The sequence below is a fragment of the Haliotis rufescens genome, unplaced genomic scaffold (genome assembly GCF_023055435.1).
Source record: "Haliotis rufescens isolate VD_foot unplaced genomic scaffold, xgHalRufe1.0.p SCAF_34, whole genome shotgun sequence".
NCBI classification, from domain to species: domain Eukaryota; kingdom Metazoa; phylum Mollusca; class Gastropoda; order Lepetellida; family Haliotidae; genus Haliotis; species Haliotis rufescens.
The window spans coordinates 2,150,864-2,172,697 of NW_025964046.1; positions in this window are offsets into that span (position 1 = coordinate 2,150,864).

Consider the following 21,834-nt stretch of genomic DNA (forward strand, 5'->3'; position numbering starts at 1 on the left):
GAAGATATCTTGAATGGAATTGAAGACATCGTGAATTGAATTGAAGATATCTTGAATTGAATTGAAGATCTCGTGAATGGAATTGAAGATATCGTGAATGGAATTGAAGATATCTTGAATGAAATTGAAGATATCGTGAATGGAATTGAAGATATCGTGAATGGAATTGAAGATATCTTAAATACAGATAATAGTAGATGTCTGCAATAAAATTTAAGATATCACAAAATGAATTAAGGATATGGTGAAGCGTATTACTGATATCTTCAAGGAATTGCTGAAATTGGATTATTGACATCAAGATATGATTTAAAGATATCAAAATGTCACATTTTCTTATGATATCTGTAATTCAATTCCTGATATCTTGAAACTAAATTGTTGCCGTTATTAAAGTGAGTGAGTGAGTTGGGTTTCACGCCGCTTTTAACATTATTCCAGTTATATCACGGCGCGTCAGCTTAATGTGGGAGGAAAGCCCGAAGTGATGCAGGTCTCAGACGTTTACCACTTTGGTGAAACCCACGAGCACAGGTATGGATCTGACAAACCTTGAAACATAATCGGGGCGAACCGGGATTTGTACACGAATTATTCCAGTCCCCCAAATAGCGGGAAATGATTTACAGATATCTTCAAATACTTCCGTCTGTTAAGTAATGTGGGATATGTAGTCGGACAGGAATTATTTGAAGATATCTGTAAATCATTTCCCGCTATTTGGGGGACTGGAATAATTCGTGTAATTCATTCATGTTACTTAAATTAGATATCAATAATTGGAATAAAGATATCATCAAAATTATTAATGATATCTTTAATTGGATTTTTGATATCAGTAACGGTCAGAATTAATGATATCTTGAATTGAAGTAAAGATATCTCTAATTGAATTAAAGATATCTAAAACGAATTAATGATATCTGTAATGCATTTGTTGATATGTATAACTTATTACAAGATATCTTGAATTGAATTTAAGATATCTTGAATTTATTTCTAATATATTTATATGTACAGTAGGATGGTAAATGTTTAATGATATCTTAAACACATTTAGAGATATCATAAAATAATTTATTGATATCACCGTAACATTTTAAGATATCAGTAATTGTATTATGGATATCAGAAATGAATTTAAGATATCTTTAATTATTTTTTGATATCTGAAAAAACATTATTGATTTCTTTAAATAAAATACTGATATCTTTAAAACAATTGAAGATATCAGTAATTCCGAAATAAATGTGAAAAAGGCTTGCCATACGGATACCAGGAATGTCTGGCGGATACCAGGAATGTCGACTAGGTACAGGTCAAAGAAGACTCATAGCGCTAGACAAGTGTCCTATACTGTAACAGGTACATTTGTAGGGTCGAACCTTCTTTCATTGTAAAAGTGATCAGTAATTCCGAAATAAATGTGAAAAAGGCTTGCCACATATCGGCCAGACATCCCAGATCTGCCAGGAGATATCAACCAACACTGTGGTCACATGAAATACCAAACTATCATTCAACATCAGGAAACAGCCCAAGAATCCATTAAGATGCCGATATTTCGACCAGTTGGTTCAACTTTCAGGAGCTGCAGACATGTCCGGAATGGCTCAGTGATATTGTATTGTCCGGGCATGCTTTGTGAAAAACAAATTATGACCACCCAAATATGACAAGGACCCAGAGATGCACACAGTCTTTTTGTGCGGAGAATCGGCTGCGGAGAGTTTTGGAATTTTGATATTTCAGACATCTGCTGCCCACCATCACTGTGGGAAGTAGGTGATAATTATTGATTTTCAATACATTAACACCCGACCACCACATTCAAAACTCACAATGAACAGGTGTTGTTATGTATGTTAAGGACTGACCACTTCATTTTCGAGGGGGGGGGGGGGGACACTGGTATTTAGTATCAAGATTAGATATTTTTTCAGCCACAGCTACAAAAACCAGATATTTTCTTATTTAAAACTATTAGACTGATTTTTAAAAAGAAAAACAACAATGTAATTTGGGGGCAAGCAATTTTTTTTCTTTCAATCTTCTGAAACATAATTATTTTTTTTGAAGAATTTCAGGGATAATTTATATTTTTTTATACTTATCTCACTTTGGGAGAAAATAATAAAGTTTGGCTCAATTTTCCAAAGAAATTGGTTTTTTTTACCAAACCCTGGCCTTGATCATCAAATAAAATGCCAGCCAAGATGCCCAGCAATTCAGTGGTATAACTAGGAGACGGACAATCCTACATCTTAGTTCCGTTGTTGATATAGTTAAACGCTGGGGCAGGCTTGGCTCACAAAACAATGACTACGCAATCGTGTGTCAACACGGGATTTGTCAAAAGAAATCCTCCACGATTTTTGCAAACATCGGTCAAGAAAAGGTCATGTTTAAGGACAGAGGTCAGGAGAGTAATCAAGGGGGATAACTCACATATTTTGGCCACCATGTTCTGTTTGTATACGATTCAAGTGCTGCGTGTTCGGTTCCAAATTCAATTTTGCGCCGTTAAATCTACAGATAACCTAGCTCTACATTGAAAACACAGTAGGTTTATCTCCTAATTGTCATATCCAGTGATGTTTTATTGAAAAGTTTATTACCTTCTTATTGTTTACCTGAAGAGTTACAATGTACGTTTTTACCACCTGAAATAGCAATTTTGAAGAACTTGTACCCAGAAATAGGGGGAGTGCATCAAACAAAAAAATATGGTATTCATCTAAGCCCTTCTCATTCAAGGTGATTTAAATAAAAAATCAAAGGAATATTTATTGCTTACATTTAATTCTACTGTGAACCAAGATCACAACTGTATAAAAAAAACATACATTGTGCTAATATCATTTGAGTAAAGAATCTACCTGTGTGATATCTCATATAGGTGAGGTGAGGTGAAATGGGGTTTAACAACACGTCCAAGATTATTGCACTTATATAGCGACATGCATGTACGTGTGTGTGTTTGTGTGGCTGCTTGTACTAGTCCGGACTGATGCCGATTTATAGTGCTAGCTCACTGAGATACCATGCCGCAGTTTAACATGAATACCCCACTCAGACACAGTATACTGACTCCGAGCCGACCAGTCCTTGTTTTAGCCCCTTAATGCCGAGCGCAAGACAGGGTAACAACAAGTACCATCTTTTAACGTCTTTTGGTATGACGCGGCCGGGGATTGAACCCCGGACCTTCCGCTCTCCGGGCGGACGCTCTACCACTAGACCACGGAGGCTTTCTATTCTCATAGAGGGTGATAAAGCATGCATAAACAGCTGAACACACAAATAATAAAAAATATTCAAAATTATAAAAAATTTTTTGATAAACACATACCGTATTCGACGTAATAAGCGCCCCGCTCTAATAAGCGCCCACGGCGATATTTGCTAATATGTTGGCAAGTGAACAATCCCATTAGCCCCCCTTCCGATTTATCAATGTACAGAAGACTTATTTATTCGTGTATAATACGCACTCTATTTCTAATTTTGAGAGCGCCCTGGGCGCTTTTTACGTCAAATACGGTAACACTTTTTGTAAAAGAGATATTACAATGTTTTGCAATGTGGGGAAAGATTTAATTTAAATGTTTTAAAATAAAATATCAATAACTCTAACTCAGCAGTTTATTTTTTTTTTTAAATAAAAAAAATTTAAATGTTTAAATTCAACCTCAAAATACACACTGAACATGTTTGCTTTCCTCAGATAACAAAATAATGATCCCAAACAACTTTCCAACGGACGACCTTTTATTGAAGTGCAGGTTACGTCTGTCCGTGTAAGCAAACTGACCAGGGGCTAGCTACTGTTGACCTTCCTGCCAAGGAGCACTTGCCAATAGTGACAGTAAACTGGGGAGAAACCATTATTTGTTGTGATAGATGATCCCAAACAAACAGGGCAGCCAGCCAGGTGGAATGACGACAATGATTGCTCCCTACACATGTTAGGCATGCTGTACTCCGTCAACATTTTCAGGCCCAGCATCTGGGAAGCATGAAACCTCTTGCTTTCTTCTTTCAGTTAAAAAACCATCCTTGTTTGAAGTAAAAACAGCAGTAGTTTAACTAGCATAGCAACACGCTAACACAGTCATGGTGTTGAAACGATCATTTATAAATCAACGTCTTGGCTCAATGACTTATTGAGGAGATTTTCAGAATGGTCTGAACAGAAGGTATACTCAGTTGCTTAAATAACAAGCTCTACTACTAAGTTTACCTTTCTGGAAAATGACATTGATTTTATATTGTAGTGTTCCTGTTTGAGCACGGGGCTCAAATGCTCTCCCGATGTTTGTGTTCTGTTTCTTTGATGTTTGACAGCATTGTGTCTTAATATCATCAAACGTCTCTCGGTGTGATGATGAATATTCATGGGAAAAGTAGGATGTGTCTACAGAAAAGCTAAAAGGATCAGTGATCCTGGATAGATATAGCAGCTTATAGGCCAATTTATATTAACTTGTACTGACAAGAAATTCACATTTTTGGTTCAGGCCTACTCACAGTGTATCATTTGAACTAAAAAAAAAGAAATAAAACCAACTTTTTAATAATAACAAGCATCATGATCTTACGAAACAAAACAAAAATCGAGCACACAATTTCATAAAAATATCTTCAAAAATATTTATGATCACTAACTTTTTTTGTTCTGTATTTTAAGGTGATAAATATTGGTAAAGTTATCGTTTATCGGCTTTATTTTTCCTATTGAGTGAGTTTAATGCCGCTTTTCCATGAAGATGTCTCTGAACAACAGTCTACTTGGAATGCACGATTTAACGCCCAAGATAAAACTACACAAGTTAGGGTAATATATAGCATCTGTTTTTCTTCAACAAATCTGTAAACATAAAAACATCGGTCATTGGTCAAGCAATAAAGACAAATTATAAAAAAGGTTTGACAGGCATTTAGAACATGAAGTCATGAAACGTCTTATTGATACCAACGATACAAAGAATAATACCGCAACCTCGACTCCAATATATTTATAAGTTCTAAACACGAAAAAAATCATATCTTTTCGGAAAATACATATATCAAAATCAAACTTTGCACTGCACTTCCTATTAGTATAGAAATTATACCCCCAATTGAAAAAAAATCCATGAAGTAGTTTTCAAGTATAGGTCGCACAACTGTTGAAGTAAAAAAGGGTTATAAGTTAAAAACAGGAAAAAAAAATCTCATTTTTTCAGAAAATATACATATCAAAATCAAACTTTGCACTGCTCCTCCTCTTCTACTGTATGGAAACTGTTTTCTAAATTTGAAAAGAATTCATGGAGTAGTTTTCAAGTTGAAATAATATAATTCTAAGTAAAAAATATGAAAAAATAAAAACTGTATTTTTTCAGAAAATCCAAATATTGAAAACAAACTTTGCACTGCACCTCTCCTATTGATATAGAAAGTGTTCACTAAGATTGAGAAGAATCTATGCCGTAGTTTTCAAAGTTATAGGTCGTACACAAAAATGTCTTCTGAAAGACAGCTGGCATGAATTCCTAGTACGGACGGACGGATGGATGGATGGATGGATGGAAGGAATTCCTGGGTAAAACTATATACCCCTGCCCTTGCAGATCGGGGGTGGGGTGATAGGGGGTGGGGGGTGGAGGTTATAATACCGTAAGTTGTTATCCATAAAAAGCTTCATGCCTTCTCATACTTCACCTTTAAAACTAATATTATTTCTTTCGTTTGAGGTACGAATAAGAAAGAAATTACTTTCTCCTATCGTAGGAAAATACAACATGGTGTTGTGTAATAGTAGAGGGCGCTTATAAGAGGCTATATAAGGTCAAGCATGTATAGAGTGGTCATTCTCGCTTGCAGTGCGCCACTGAAAACTTTACTTTTATTAATGATTGTTTCTAAGTTGCAGTATGTGCGGTTAACGGTGTTAACCATGATGGCCTGTCGCCCATGACGAAGTATGTCGCAAAAGATGGAGGCTTGTCGCCCTGAGAATGTCGCCAACATGGAGGCTTGTCGCCCTGAGAAACTGATGCCTGTCGCATGGAAACAGTAGCTCGTTGCTCGTGATAGTTTATTATCACTGATTATGGCTTGTTGACTTTTGTAGGGCTCGTTGCCACGTATTTGAAGCTCGTTGCGTTAATCAAGACTCGTCGTCAGTATTTGTATATTGTCAATTTATTCAATGTCATATGTTAGATATTGTGTATATCATGGATGTCAAATGACTGAGATATATGCAAATGTGATATTAATGTTGAATTAAATGGTGTTGTGTGGTGCACTGCATAGCAATCCAGAAAGTGTTGTGTTATTTGTTGTATTGGAAGGTGATATATAGGAGAACTGTAACGGTATCGATTACAGGGATTTCAAAATCCAGTTTCGTTGCACGGTGAATTTTCTGGACATACAACTTTTTCCAGCCACGTATATAGATGACCCATGGGGTGTATGACGTCTGTTCACTCCCCACTTATCAAATGTTTGCCAATACTTCAAATTCCTCTTTTATCTTCAAAAGTATTTTTTACTCCTGTGATATTTGTCAAAAGACATACTGATAAAATATACACAAACATGTACAGTGGAGGGGTGACCGGGCTGTACAGGAGAATGTTCTCCTTGAGACTGACTGTGACTGCTGTGATATAACTGTCTCCCCAGCATTCATCAGATACCAATGGACTGTTTATACCCCTCACTGTAAACCAATCTTTTATCTTTGAATATTTCTACTAATATTCTAGGCCAGTCCACATGGTGTCCATTTCAAAGGATACTGGTTTTTATTTTGGTGAGTGAGTTGGGTTTAACGCCGCTTTTAACAGTATTCCAGTTATATCGCGGCGTGTCAGCTTAATGTGGGAGGAAAGCCCGAAGTGATGCAGATCTCAGACGTTTACCACTTCAGTGAAACCCACGAGCACGGGCATGGTGCTGACAAACCTAGAAGCATAATCGGGGCAAACCGGGATTCGAACCCACAATCATAGGTTTCTGGTGTGCCAAAGGTTTTATTTTGGAGTATCTAGCGATTGAGTTTTGTTGTGTGTTACAGTGTGAGTGAGTGAGTGAGTGAGTGAGTGAGTGAGTTTTATTCTGATAAGCGATAAAACCTTAAACTGAGTGTCAGTGGTTGATTTTCTACAAACATTCCCCTGTGTGACATGTAATTCCTATCATAATTAGTGTAACTATCATCAACCTGTGAGTGAGTGAGCGTGTGAGCGAGTGAGTGAGTGAGTGAGTGAGTGAGTGAGAGTGAAAAATATTAAGGACAAAATATGCCTTGAATGTACTCATACTTTTAGTTTTGGGGTAACCTTGATAACAGACATTTAAAGGCAATATCCAAAATTCTTCGGTTAATGTTTACAAAGATATTCAACGTGAACTCTTGTACAACACATTTTCTCCATGTTTTGACACTCGGGTCTAAAACCCTTCAAATCTAATTGTTTACAGTTGTGTATAATACTTAAGTACTTTGTTAAATTACACAAACACCATTAAAATGATTAAGAAAATATTGAAAACTACCAAGTTTGATTTATTATTCGTGACAGTTAATATTTCTGTTGTCGACGCTTTCATCTTTACAGCATGAAAGAAATCTAACGTGGCCTCGAGTGGGGCAGGCAAAAATACCAAATGACATAATTTGTCTCACTAATGACATCTCATGCCGACAATGACTGGCAAGTGGACTAAATGGCTTAAGGCAGACTTAAACTTAGCACCGCATTCCCTGATAAATGACAATCTGAAATACCTCGTCACCAGCTCGTTCACCTGGCACACCTTGATCGTCAGTGATCAAACTGAAGGAGAACTGCTACCTGTACAGGTAGACTGATTAAGTGTATCGGTGTCAGGTAGGTTACGGGGATAATGGAATGTCTGCAGCACTAGGGAGGAACACAGCTGGAATCACTATGTGACTAAAACTAGAACTAAATGCTGTTCCTAAATAGATATGTCTTGGCTCGTATATTTTGTTGGTTTACAGAATTCTTTTATTAGAGTGAATGAGTGAAGGAGAGGCCCAGGGAGGGGGGGAGAAGGAAGGAAAGAGGGAGGGAAAGAGAGAGAGAGAGCGGGGGGAAAGGACGAGGGGGAGATGGAGAGGGGGAGGGAAGGAGAGAGGGAGGGAAGGAGGGAGGGAAAGAGAGAAGAAGGGAAAGAGAGTGGGAGGGAAGGAGGATGGAGGGAAGGAGGGAGGGAGGGAGGGAAGGAGAGAGGGAGGGAGGGAAGGAAGGAGGGAGAGAGGGAGGGAAAGAGAAAGAGAGAGCAGGGGAAAGGACGAAGGGGAGATGGAGAGGGGGAGGGAAGGAGAGAGGGAGGGAAGGAGGGAGGGAGGGAGGGAACGAGGGAGCAAGAGGGGGAGGGAAGGAGAGGGGGAGGGAGGGAAGGAGAGAGGGAGGGAAGGAGAGGGGGAGGGAGGGAAGGAGAGGGGGAGGGAGGGAAGGAGAGAGGGAGGGAAGGAGAGAGGGAGGGAAGGAGAGGGGGAGGGAGGGAAGGAGAGGGGGAGGGAGGGAAGGAGAGAGGGAGGGAAGGAGAGGGGGAGGGAGGGAGGGAGGGAAGGAGGGAGAGGGGGGAGGGAAGGAGAGAGGGAAGGAAGGAGAGAGGGAGGGAGGGAAGGAGAGAGGGAGGGAAGGAGAGGGGGAGGGAGGGAAGGAGAGGGGGAGGGAGGGAAGGAGAGAGGGAGGGAAGGAGAGGGGGAGGGAGGGAGGGAGGGAAGGAGGGAGAGGGGGGAGGGAAGGAGAGGGGGAGGGAGAGAGGGAGGGAAGGAGGGAGAGGGGGGAGGGAAGGAGAGAGGGAAGGAAGGAGAGAGGGAGGGAAGGAGGGAGGGAAGGAGGGAGGGAAGGAGGGAGGGAGAGGGGGAGGGAAGGAGGGAGGGAGAGGGGGGAGGGAAGGAGAGAGGGAAGGAAGGAGAGAGGGAGGGAAGGAGGGAAGGAGGGAGGGAAGGAGGGAGGGAAGGAGGGAGGGAGAGGGGGAGGGAAGGAAGGAGAGAGGGAAGGAAGGAGAGAGGGAGGGAAGGAGGGAGGGAGAGGGGGGAGGGAAGGAGGGAGAGGGGGAGGGAAGGAGGGAGGGAGAGGGGGGAGGGAAGGAGAGAGGGAAGGAAGGAGAGAGGGAGGGAAGGAGGGAAGGAGGGAGGGAAGGAGGGAGGGAAGGAGGGAGGGAGAGGGGGAGGGAAGGAAGGAGAGAGGGAAGGAAGGAGAGAGGGAGGGAAGGAGGGAGAGAGGGAAGGAAGGAGAGAGGGAGGGAAGGAGGGAGGGAAGGAGGGAGGGAAGGAGGGAGGGAGAGGGGGAGGGAAGGAGAGAGGGAAGGAAGGAGAGAGGGAGGGAAGGAGGGAAGGAGGGAGGGAAGGAGGGAGGGAAGGAGGGAGGGAGAGGGGGAGGGAAGGAAGGAGAGAGGGAAGGAAGGAGAGAGGGAGGGAAGGAGGGAGGGAAGGAGGGAGGGAAGGAGGGAGGGAGAGGGGGGAGGGAAGGAGAGAGGGAAGGAAGGAGAGAGGGAGGGAAGGAGGGAAGGAGGGAGGGAAGGAGGGAGGGAAGGAGGGAGGGAGAGGGGGAGGGAAGGAAGGAGAGAGGGAGGGAAGGAGAGAGGGAGGGAGGGAAGGAGAGAGGGAAGGAAGGAAGGAGGGGGGAGGGAGGGATTGAGGGAGGGAAGGAGAGGGGGAGGGGGAGGGAAGGAAGGAGAGGGGAAGGAAGGAGGGAGGGAGGGAAAGAGGGAGGGAAGGAGAGAGGGAGGGAAGGAGAGGGTGAGGGAAGGAGGGAGGGAAGGAGAGAGGGAGGGAAGGAGGGAGGGAAGGAGAGAGGGAGGGAAGGAGGGAAGGAAGGAGAGGGGAGGGAGGGAGGGAGGGAAGGAGGGAGGGAAGGAGAGGGGGAGGGAGGGAGGGAAGGAGGGAGAGGGGGGAGGGGAGATGGAGAGGGGGAAGGAGGGGGAATTAGGCAGATGGAGAGGGGGAAGGAGGGAAGGAGGGAGGGAGGGAGAGGGGGGAGGGGAGATGGAGAGGGGGAAGGAGGGAAGGAGGGAGGGAGGGAGAGGGGGGAGGGGAGATGGAGAGGGGGAAGGAGGGAGGGAGAGAGGGGGAAAGGAGGGAGGGGAGATGGAGAGGGGGGAAGGAGGGAAGGAGGGGGGAATAAGGGAGATGGAGAGGGGGAAGGAGGGAGGGAGAGAGGGAGGGAAGGAAGGAGGGAGGGAGAGGAGATGGAGAGAGGGATGCAGGGAGGAGACTGAGGGAAAGAAGGAAGAAGGGAGGGAGGGGGAAAATTAGGGAGAGAAGTTTGGAGGAGATGGGGCCCAAGAGTTGATGTTTACATGGCAAAACATCTATAAACCAACTCATCAGGTGATGATGGGTGAGATGAAACCACCATCGTTCCACTCTCGAGGCAAACACACATCTACTGGACCATGGAGACGGCCCCTTGTTAACCAACTCCTATGGCAGGGTGACCTCAGTGTGTTTCTACCCACTGTCCCCATGGCAACCACTTCCATTGACCAAACACCTTCAACTTGTATGGTCTCTGCACTGATCTACAGTCTGCACTTACACTGACCAAACACCTTCAACTTGTATGGTCTCTGCACTGACCTACAGTCTGCACTTACACTGGCCAAACACCTTCAACTTGTATGGCCTCTGCACTGACCTACAGTCTGCACTCACACTGACCAAACACCTTCAACTTGTATGGTCTCTGCACTGATCTACAGTCTGCACTTACACTGGCCAAACACCTTCAACTTGTATGGCCTCTGCACTGACCTACAGTCTGCACTCACACTGACCAAACACCTTCAACTTGTATGGTCTCTGCACTGACCTACAGTCTGCACTTACACTGGCCAAACACCTTCAACTTGTATGGCCTCTGCACTGACCTACAGTCTGCACTCACACTGACCAAACACCTTCAACTTGTATGGTCTCTGCACTGACCTACAGTCTGCACTTACACTGGCCAAACACCTTCAACTTGTATGGTCTCTGCACTGACCTACAGGCTGCACTAACACTGACCAAACACCTTCAACTTGTATGATCTCTGCACTGACCTACAGTCTGCACTTAGGCTGGAATCATGAATCTTATAGTCCAGTGAGTGAGTTGGGTTTTACGCTTTTAACAGTATTCCAGTTATATCACGGCATGTCAGCTTAATGGGGGAGGAAAGCCCGAAGTGATGCGAGTCTCAGACGTTTACCACTTCGGTGAAACCCACGAGCACAGGTATGGTGCCGACAAACCTAGAAACATAATCAGGGCAAACCAGGATTAGAACCAACAATCATAGGTTTCTGGCATGCCCAAGGGATGCAACTCTGCACAGCGAATCGCGGTGCGTTGACGACTGGGTCACCCGTGCCCCCCTTTATAGTCCAGTGTCACCAAACATCCACATGAAGTTAAAAAACACATATAAATATAATCCATCAAAATAAAAACAGACACATTCTCCACATTCTCAGACTTCAAGAACTATTTTCTTAATGTGTTTGCTTAGTTGATAAGATTCAGACCAAATCTTTATCAAACATGTCAGCAAGTCCTTCCACATGAATGAGTGACAGGACATATATTTTAATCACCAATTCCATGATTTTTGTGTCCAGTTACAACATACAACAGTTGTAGGACTCATGCCACCTTTTTTAACTCAATGGTTTATAGCTTGTTTGCTGTGACATTGGGGAGGTTGGACTAAAAAAATTAATAAATTTGTTTAGCTCATCTGTTTCTTTTTTATTTGGCATAAAATTGTTTGTGTCGGTTGCTTTAGTTCAGATCCTGATTAAAGACCAGGGTGTTTCATATTTCTACAGGAACATTTACATGCATTGACTTGTTTGTTTGTTGTTTAATGCAGCACTCAGCAATATTCCAGCTGTATGACGGCGGTCTGTAAATAATCGAGACTCGATCAGAGAATCCAGTCATTGACATCATGAGCATGGATGTACGCAATTGGGATACGATGACATGCATCAACCAAGTCAGCGAGCCTGACCACCTGATCCTGTTAGTCGCCTCTTATGACAAGCATAGTCGTTTTTTACGGCAAGCATGGGTTGGTGAAGACCTATTCTACCCCAGATCTTGACATTTGTAATGAAATAATTTAATTTTACGGAAAACAACTACACAAAAAGTATATAATAAATAGGATATTCCATGTGTCAAGTGAAATATCATGTTTCTCTTATATTGTGATGGAGAAAAAGGAGATATTTTAACTTGTGAAAATATCTCCCCCACACACACACCCTCCCCCCTACCACCCCCCACCCCCACTAAATCACCCCCCACAGCCACCCCAATCACTCAGTGAGAAGGTTCGGTTTCCTTAGTACTGTTTGTAGGATCCAGCGACAATACACATATTGCATTTAATCAATTATTATTTAATATATTCCTATTTAATCAATTATTATTTATCAGTTAACAGTTACGCAGTATTCAATTTTTTTAGTTGTATCTTTGTAAAATTCGTCTCTGTATGTAGGCATCTTCTTTGGTAAAAAATAAAACATTATATTCGTGTTCATGTCATACTATGTTTATGACACTCGTGCCTAAGTTCCGGTATTAATTACATCTTTTTATGTTTTAATTCCATTGGATATTAAAGCGGTATGAGAAACAAACACAAATTTAAACTATTTATATTTTTTCTACCCAACTCAAAAAGTGTAGCCTTTGGATGCATGTATATTGGAGCTGATGCTCTTAATGGGGTGAATACGGTTCTGGTGACTTCTTCCATCCGTCACACTACAATCTGATTACGACATCGCCCAGAGTAAAACACAACATGAACAGTCTGTGCAAGTGTGGCTCTCACATGGCGGAGAGTTCTGGAATATCAGCACACAGCTTCCTGTCACACCAGCTTCCCATCACAGTGGCTGCTGCATCTGGTAGTCTCACCTCCATGGGATGCTACAACACACCGCAGAGTGAGTGAGTGAGTGAGTGAGTGAGTGAGTGAGTGAGTGAGTGAGTGCTGCATCTGGTACAGTCTCACCACAGGATGCTACAACACACCGCAGAGTGAGTGAGTGAGTGAGTGAGTGAGTGAGTGAGTGAGTGAGTGAGTGCTGCATCTGATACAGTCTCACCACAGGATGCTACAACACACCGCAGAGTGAGTGAGTGAGTGAGTGAGTGAGTGTTCTGCATCTGGTACAGTCTCATCTCACGGACAGGATGCTACAACACACCGCAGTGTGTGAGTGAGTGAGTGAGTGAGGGAGTGAGTGACAGCGATTTGCGGTGTGGGTATTAAGGTATTTACCCACATGTCCTTACATGTCATTTTCAGTGATTTCATAAAGATCAGATGCTTCAAATCCTGTGGTCTTGACACAGCCTATGAATACTTTTCATCATAAGTATCTTTTGATTCTCAATCCCAAATTGTGTTTTTCTGATTTGTAGGTGGTATTGAATATTCAATACTTAAAGGGGCACTGATCTAACGGACTGGTTGTTGCCTTTGTTATTGTTTTTCCCCCGTGAGTACCCGGATGATACGCAACGCAACTGAGCGTGACCAGAGACAGGGGTACCGTCTGGAAGGACAGCTAAATAAACTTGGAGGCTGGAGGCAATATTTGTTTTACGCATTTTTGAACACTGATTGGTTAACTGTGATCTATAAAGATTTCGACAAAGGGCACATGTTAATTCATTTCTTCAGCCTAAACAAACAGACAAAAAGAACAAGGGAGCTCATCGGACGTCGTCATTTGGAAATACCCCAGATGGTTAAAGTTTAATACTAAAAACAGTATCCATGCAGTGAAAGCATTTTCGGATTTCGGCTTGCGTCGATAATACGATTACTACTCCCTTGTTGTCATCCACGTTTTCTTGTATAACCCTACACTTGTGTATTTGTCGTCATTCACTTGATGCTCAGTTAATGAATTTATTACAGGTACAATTAGTGGTAGCACCACTTATATTACCTGACAAAGGTTCCCATTTGGCATTTATTGTGTCTGGGGTAATTATTCAATCTAAATCCAGGTTTGAAGTAAGGTGAAATGTGTGTTATGTAATATGCACGTGGCAGCCCAGCAAGAGATGAATGATCAGTTGATTTACTTTTTTTTGTAAATCAACGGATCGTTCCTAGTCATCAAAGGATTAACAGAAAATACGTTGATTGATTAATCACTGTTATCTTGCACAGTGGATATGTCAAGAGTGAGTGTTTACATGTCTAGGTTTACTAAAACAAAGGGAATACACTCATATCATGGCGCGAAGTGCCGATGTAAAAACAACATACTTTGTTCAAAGGGTTAACTGATAATACGTTGATTGATTGATCATTGTTATCTATCACTCAATGGAATTTTTAGGAACCGTGATCGCTATGAAAATAGTTGTCACGTGGGCTTTCTCAGCCGACCATTGAGACTTGACACCTATGTAAAACACCTGAAACAATCCAAGCGATCAGTTGAGAAACGAACACGGGTTATAATATCCCGAAACGATATATATCTTTTAAAATATTTGATTGTTACTGAGACACGTGACATCGAATAAGTTTCTTTGTACAGCTGCAGACGAGTGGGATATTGTTCCTTTGTGTGGATATTCACGGATACATTCCTCGAACAAGGAAGCTGCCTAAAACTTATACACATAAATTTGGTAGGTTGTAATTATGATATCTGCATTTTGTTTTCCTTCATTTGAACCGATTTGTTCTTGTTTCTCTACGTCTTGGTTGGGAAATTCTTCAATGCGCGATAGACGTTGTTGTCACAAGTCTTTTCCTTTGTAAGCGTGTATATATTACCGTCAATTTGTAAAATGTGATTCTCTCAGGCAATTTATAAAATGTGTAAATATTTCAGTCATTTTGACTAAAAAATCTGTCCAGATTGATCAAGACGATCAAAAGGGCCTACAAACATCACAACAGATTATTATGTAGGATTAAAAGCCAAACAACTTAGAAATGTACTTTTCAACGTTACATTTTCAGTCTCTTGGTGATGACATTAAACATCAAAATGTTTGGAATTCGTTGTCATAATAATACAGATGGAAATGTTTTTCAGTCACTTTGTAAAATAACTGAATATTTAGACGTTTAATAAATTTGTTACACATTTGACAGTAACAAAATATACACACTTTAAAAAGCATATGCTCAGGTGAAATATATACTTTGTGTTGCAAGTCAAAATAGTGTAAACGAAAATCGCAAAATTACCAAGCTAGTGACTTATCAAACATTCGTCACCATTACCGATGCTACTCACAAAGATACCTACATTTCCTTATTATCTCGAAAACTGTATTTCATTTTGTTGATCAATGTGACCATACGCCCTTATTACTACCCATAAAAGTGACTAATGCGCTTACGAATGGCGCAGCAGAGGTCGCGAACTAGTCTAGATTTCTGCTATACATCCGGGTATTCACTGGGAAAAAACAATAACAAAGGCAACAACCAGTCCCGGGGAATTGCGTTAGATCAGTGCCCCTTTAAAATTAGAGCTGAAAACACATTATGTACATCTCCCAAATGAAAGTTGGCATTTTTTTAATGCATTATTGACCAACGATGTATTTTCTCAAAATAGTAATTTTATTCAACATTTTGTAACCTTTTGAATTTGTCAGATCGGTAAAACAAGTAACGAAAAAGAAGACGCCGCAAGATATTTCTCAAACATTGGGTCACTACAAATGTTTGCTTAAAGGTCAGGTATCCTCCCGGTTGTATTACTTAGCAACATTACAACTTGGCAAGGATAAAAGTTGAAATTAGAGAAGCTGTATCATCTTTGAAGGGAGTAAAAAAACAGAACAAATCAAAACAAGCAATAACTTTCACTTGCCACGGAACACGACATAGAGTCAACAAGATTCATCCACTGTACAAGAGGGGCGGTCGGGTAGCCTAGTGGTTAAAGCGTTAGCTCGTCACGCTGAAGACCCGGGTTCGATTCCCGACATGGGTACAATGTGTGAAGCCTATTTCTGGTGTTCCCCACCGTGATATTGCTGGAATATTGCTAAAAGCGGCGTAAAACCATACTCACTCACGCACTGTACAAGATGTGGTTTACTGACATTTAATCATTCTGGTTTTACATCAAGGTTATCTTCTATTAATACCCCCATTTCACTATGATCATTAATTGTATCAATTGATCGACCCGGCGTCTATTAGAAGCCCGGCTTCTATTTTTGGCACTGAAAAAATGACCCGGCTTCTATTAGAGTCCCGGCGTCCAATAGAGGAAATATGGTATATGACACAGTATCAGTAAAACATATGATAAAACAATGAGTACATCACATCATAATATATAAACACATTACAAAACAATCACCACAGAATAATGTCATAAATCAAGACATTGTGACCGCAATTCCATGATGAAATGTACATGTATAATTGACGGGTTACCAGAATCTCACACAGTTGAAGGTAGCTATAAGTATATATGTGTGGAAGCTCCCCGAAACCTCTATCATTATACAACCATTCCCAGCCACGACACAATATGCTCGGGGCTCACAGCACAAAGCACAACGCACAACGCACAACTCCCGGAATGCCTCCCATCCAGCCATGGAATTATCCCCATATGTCAATCACCAGACGAAATTGACAGGTGTTAATTCGCTATTGACAAGGCACAATGAGCCACAGGTAAAACATTTCATTAGCCTTCAGGAATAACCTATGATTTCTTCTCGTCTTTGTGCAAGAGGTAGCGCTTTTGGGAATTACAGGGATTCCAGGAACATGGAGGGTTTATTGGCAACACTGTGGACGCGGGAGTTGATGATGTCTACGTGGTTGTAGCGAGGCTGGCTGTATATTTGTTTACATGATGGATGACATGCCAGCTCCACATCCCCTCCATGTGTAATCAGCTGACATGTACGACACCTGTACCTCTCCTATCTGAGACGTGCATCTTCAGGATTACAACGCGGAAACGTCAGACTGCCGTCCTCCTGATACGTTGCCTTGTTGATTTGTGGAGAATGATTTCTAATTCTTATCATGAGACGGGAAAAAAACTATACTACACACAATAAGTTAAACAAATCTGGTTATTTCAAACTGCTATAGTTAATCTGTCATGGTTAGACCACCCACCTTTCATATTTCTATAGTTAATCTGTCATGGCAGGACAGATTAACTATAGAAATATGAAAGGTGGATGGTCTAACCATGACAGATTAACTACAGAAATATGAAAAGTGGGTGGTCTAACCATGACAGATAAACTATAGAAATATGAAAGGTGGATGGTCTAACCATGACAGATTAACTATAGAAATATGAAAGGATCCGGTGGTCTAACCATGACAGATTAACTATATAAATATGAAAGGTGGGTGGTCTAACCATGTCAGATTAACTATAGAAATATGAAAAGTGGGTGGTCTAACCATGACAGATTAACTATAGAAATATGAAAAGTGGGTGGTCTAACCATGACAGATTAACTATAGAAATATGAAAGGTGGGTGGTCTAACCATGACAGATTAACTATAGTAATATGAAAGAATCGGGTGGTCTAACCATGACAGATTAACTATAGAAATATGAAAGGAGGGTGGTCTAACCATGACAGATTAACTACAGAAATATGAAAGGATCCGGTGGTCTAACAATGACAGATTAACTATAGAAATATGGAAGTGGGTGGTCTAACCATGACAGATTAACACACTATAGAAATATGAAAGGAGGGTGGTCTAACCATGACAGATTAACTATAGAAATATGAAAGGATCGGGTGGTGTAACCATGACAGATTAACTATAGAAATATGAAAGGATCGGGTGGTCTAACCATGACAGATTAACTACAGAAATATGAAAGGATCCGGTGGTCTAACAATGACAGATTAACTATAGAAATATGAAAGTGGGCGGTCTAACCATGACAGATTAACACACTATAGAAATATGAAAGGATTGGGTGGTGTAACCATGACAGATTAACTATAGAAATATGAAAGGATTGGGTGGTGTAACCATGACAGATTAACTATAGAAATATGAAAGGTGGGTGGTCTAACCATGACAGATTAACTATAGAAATATGAAAAGTGGGTGGCCTAACCATGACAGATTAACTATGGATTATGAAAGGATTGGGTGGTGTAACCATGACAGATTAACTATAGAAATATGAAAGCAACGGGTGGTCTAACCATGACAGATTAACTATAGAAATATGAAAGGTGGATGGTCTAACAATGACAGATTAACTATAGAAATATGAAAAGTGGGTGGCCTAACCATGACAAATTAACTATAGAAATATGAAAAGTGGGTGGCCTAACCATGACAGATTAACTATGGATTATGAAAGGATCGGGTGGTCTAACCATGACAGATTAACTATAGAAATATGAAAGCAACGGGTGGTCTAACCATGACAGATTAACTATAGAAATATGAAAGGAGGGTGGTCTAACCATGACAGATTAACTATAGAAATATGAAAGGAGGGTGGTCTAACCATGACAGATTAACTATAGAAATATGAAAGGATTGGGTGGTGTAACCATGACAGATTAACTATAGAAATATGAAAGGATCGGGTGGTCTAACCATGACAGATTTACTATAGAAATATGAAAGTGGGCGGTCTAACCATGACAGATTAACACACTATAGAAATATGAAAGGAGGGTGGTCTAACCATGACAGATTAACTATAGAAATATGAAAGGATTGGGTGGTGTAACCATGACAGATTAACTATAGAAATATGAAAGGATTGGGTGGTCTAACCATGACAGATTAACTATAGAAATATGAAAGGTGGGTGGTGTAACCATGACAGATTAACTATAGAAATATGAAAGGATTGGGTGGTCTAACCATGACAGATTAACTATAGAAATATGAAAGGATTGGGTGGTCTAACCATGACAGATTAACTATAGAAATATGAAAAGTGGGTGGTCTAACCATGACAGATTAATTATAGAAATATGAAAGGTGGGTGGTCTAACCATGACAGATTAACTATAGAAATATGAAAGGAGGGTGGTCTAACCATGACAGATTAACTATAGAAATATGAAAGGATTGGGTGGTGTAACCATGACAGATTAACTATAGAAATATGAAAGGATCGGGTGGTCTAACCATGACAGATTTACTATAGAAATATGAAAGTGGGCGGTCTAACCATGACAGATTAACACACTATAGAAATATGAAAGGAGGGTGGTCTAACCATGACAGATTAACTATAGAAATATGAAAGGATTGGGTGGTGTAACCATGACAGATTAACTATAGAAATATGAAAGGATTGGGTGGTCTAACCATGACAGATTAACTATAGAAATATGAAAGGTGGGTGGTGTAACCATGACAGATTAACTATAGAAATATGAAAGGATTGGGTGGTCTAACCATGACAGATTAACTATAGAAATATGAAAAGTGGGTGGTCTAACCATGACAGATTAACTATAGAAATATGAAAAGTGGGTGGTCTAACCATGACAGATTAACTATAGAAATATGAAAAGTGGGTGGTCTAACCATGACAGATTAACCATAGAAATATGAAAGTGGGTGGTCTAACCATGACAGATTAACTATAGAAATATGAAAGGAGGGTGGTCTAACCATGACAGATTAACTATAGAAATATGAAAGGAGGGTGGTCTAACCATGACAGATTAACTATAGAAATATGAAAAGTGGGTGGTCTAACCATGACAGATTAACTATAGAAATATGAAAGGAGGGTGGTCTAACCATGACAGATTAACTATAGAAATATGAAAAGTGGGTGGTCTAACCATGACAGATTAACTACAGAAATATGAAAGATGGATGGTCTAACCATGACAGATTAACTATAGAAATATGAAAAGTGGGTGGTCTAACCATGACAGATTAACTATAGAAATATGAAAGGATCGGGTGGTCTAACCATGACAGATTTACTATAGAAATATGAAAGTGGGCGGTCTAACCATGACAGATTAACACACTATAGAAATATGAAAGGAGGGTGGTCTAACCATGACAGATTAACTATAGAAATATGAAAGGATTGGGTGGTGTAACCATGACAGATTAACTATAGAAATATGAAAGGATTGGGTGGTCTAACCATGACAGATTAACTATAGAAATATGAAAGGTGGGTGGTGTAACCATGACAGATTAACTATAGAAATATGAAAGGATTGGGTGGTCTAACCATGACAGATTAACTATAGAAATATGAAAGGATTGGGTGGTCTAACCATGACAGATTAACTATAGAAATATGAAAAGTGGGTGGTCTAACCATGACAGATTAATTATAGAAATATGAAAGGTGGGTGGTCTAACCATGACAGATTAACTATAGAAATATGAAAGGAGGGTGGTCTAACCATGACAGATTAACTATAGAAATATGAAAGGATTGGGTGGTGTAACCATGACAGATTAACTATAGAAATATGAAAGGATCGGGTGGTCTAACCATGACAGATTTACTATAGAAATATGAAAGTGGGCGGTCTAACCATGACAGATTAACACACTATAGAAATATGAAAGGAGGGTGGTCTAACCATGACAGATTAACTATAGAAATATGAAAGGATTGGGTGGTGTAACCATGACAGATTAACTATAGAAATATGAAAGGATTGGGTGGTCTAACCATGACAGATTAACTATAGAAATATGAAAGGTGGGTGGTGTAACCATGACAGATTAACTATAGAAATATGAAAGGATTGGGTGGTCTAACCATGACAGATTAACTATAGAAATATGAAAAGTGGGTGGTCTAACCATGACAGATTAACTATAGAAATATGAAAAGTGGGTGGTCTAACCATGACAGATTAACTATAGAAATATGAAAAGTGGGTGGTCTAACCATGACAGATTAACTATAGAAATATGAAAAGTGGGTGGCCTAACCATGACAGATTAACAATGGATTATGAAAGGATTGGGTGGTGTAACCATGACAGATTAACTATAGTAATATGAAAGCAACGGGTGGTCTAACCATGACAGATTAACTATAGAAACATGAAAGGATCGGGTGGTCTAACCATGACAGATTAACTATAGAAATATGAAAGGATCGGGTGGTCTAACCATGACAGATTAACTATAGAAATATGAAAGGATCGGGTGGTCTAACCATGACAGATTAACTATAGAAATATGAAAGGTGGATGGTCTAACCATGACAGATTAACTATAGAAATATGAAAGGATCGGGTGGTCCAACCATGACAGATTAACTATAGAAACATGAAAGGTGGGTGGTCTAACCATGACAGATTAACTATAGAAATATGAAAAGTGGGTGGTCTAACCATGACAGATTAACTATAGAAATATGAAAAGTGGGTGGTCTAACCATGACAGATTAACTATAGAAATATGAAAAGTGGGTGGTCTAACCATGACAGATTAACTATAGAAATATGAAAGGATCGGATGGTCTAACCATGACAGATTAACTATAGAAATATGAAAGGTGGGTGGTCTAACCATGACAGATTAACTATAGAAATATGAAAAGTGGGTGGTCTAACCATGACAGATTAACTATAGAAATATGAAAGGTGGATGGTCTAACCATGACAGATTAACTATAGAAATATGAAAGGTGGGTGGTCTAACCATGACAGATTAACTATAGAAATATGAAAGGTGGAAGGTCTAACCATGATAGATTAACTATAGCAATATGAAAGGTGGGTGGTCTAACCATGACAGATTAACTATAGAAATATGAAAGGTGGGTGGTCTAACCATGA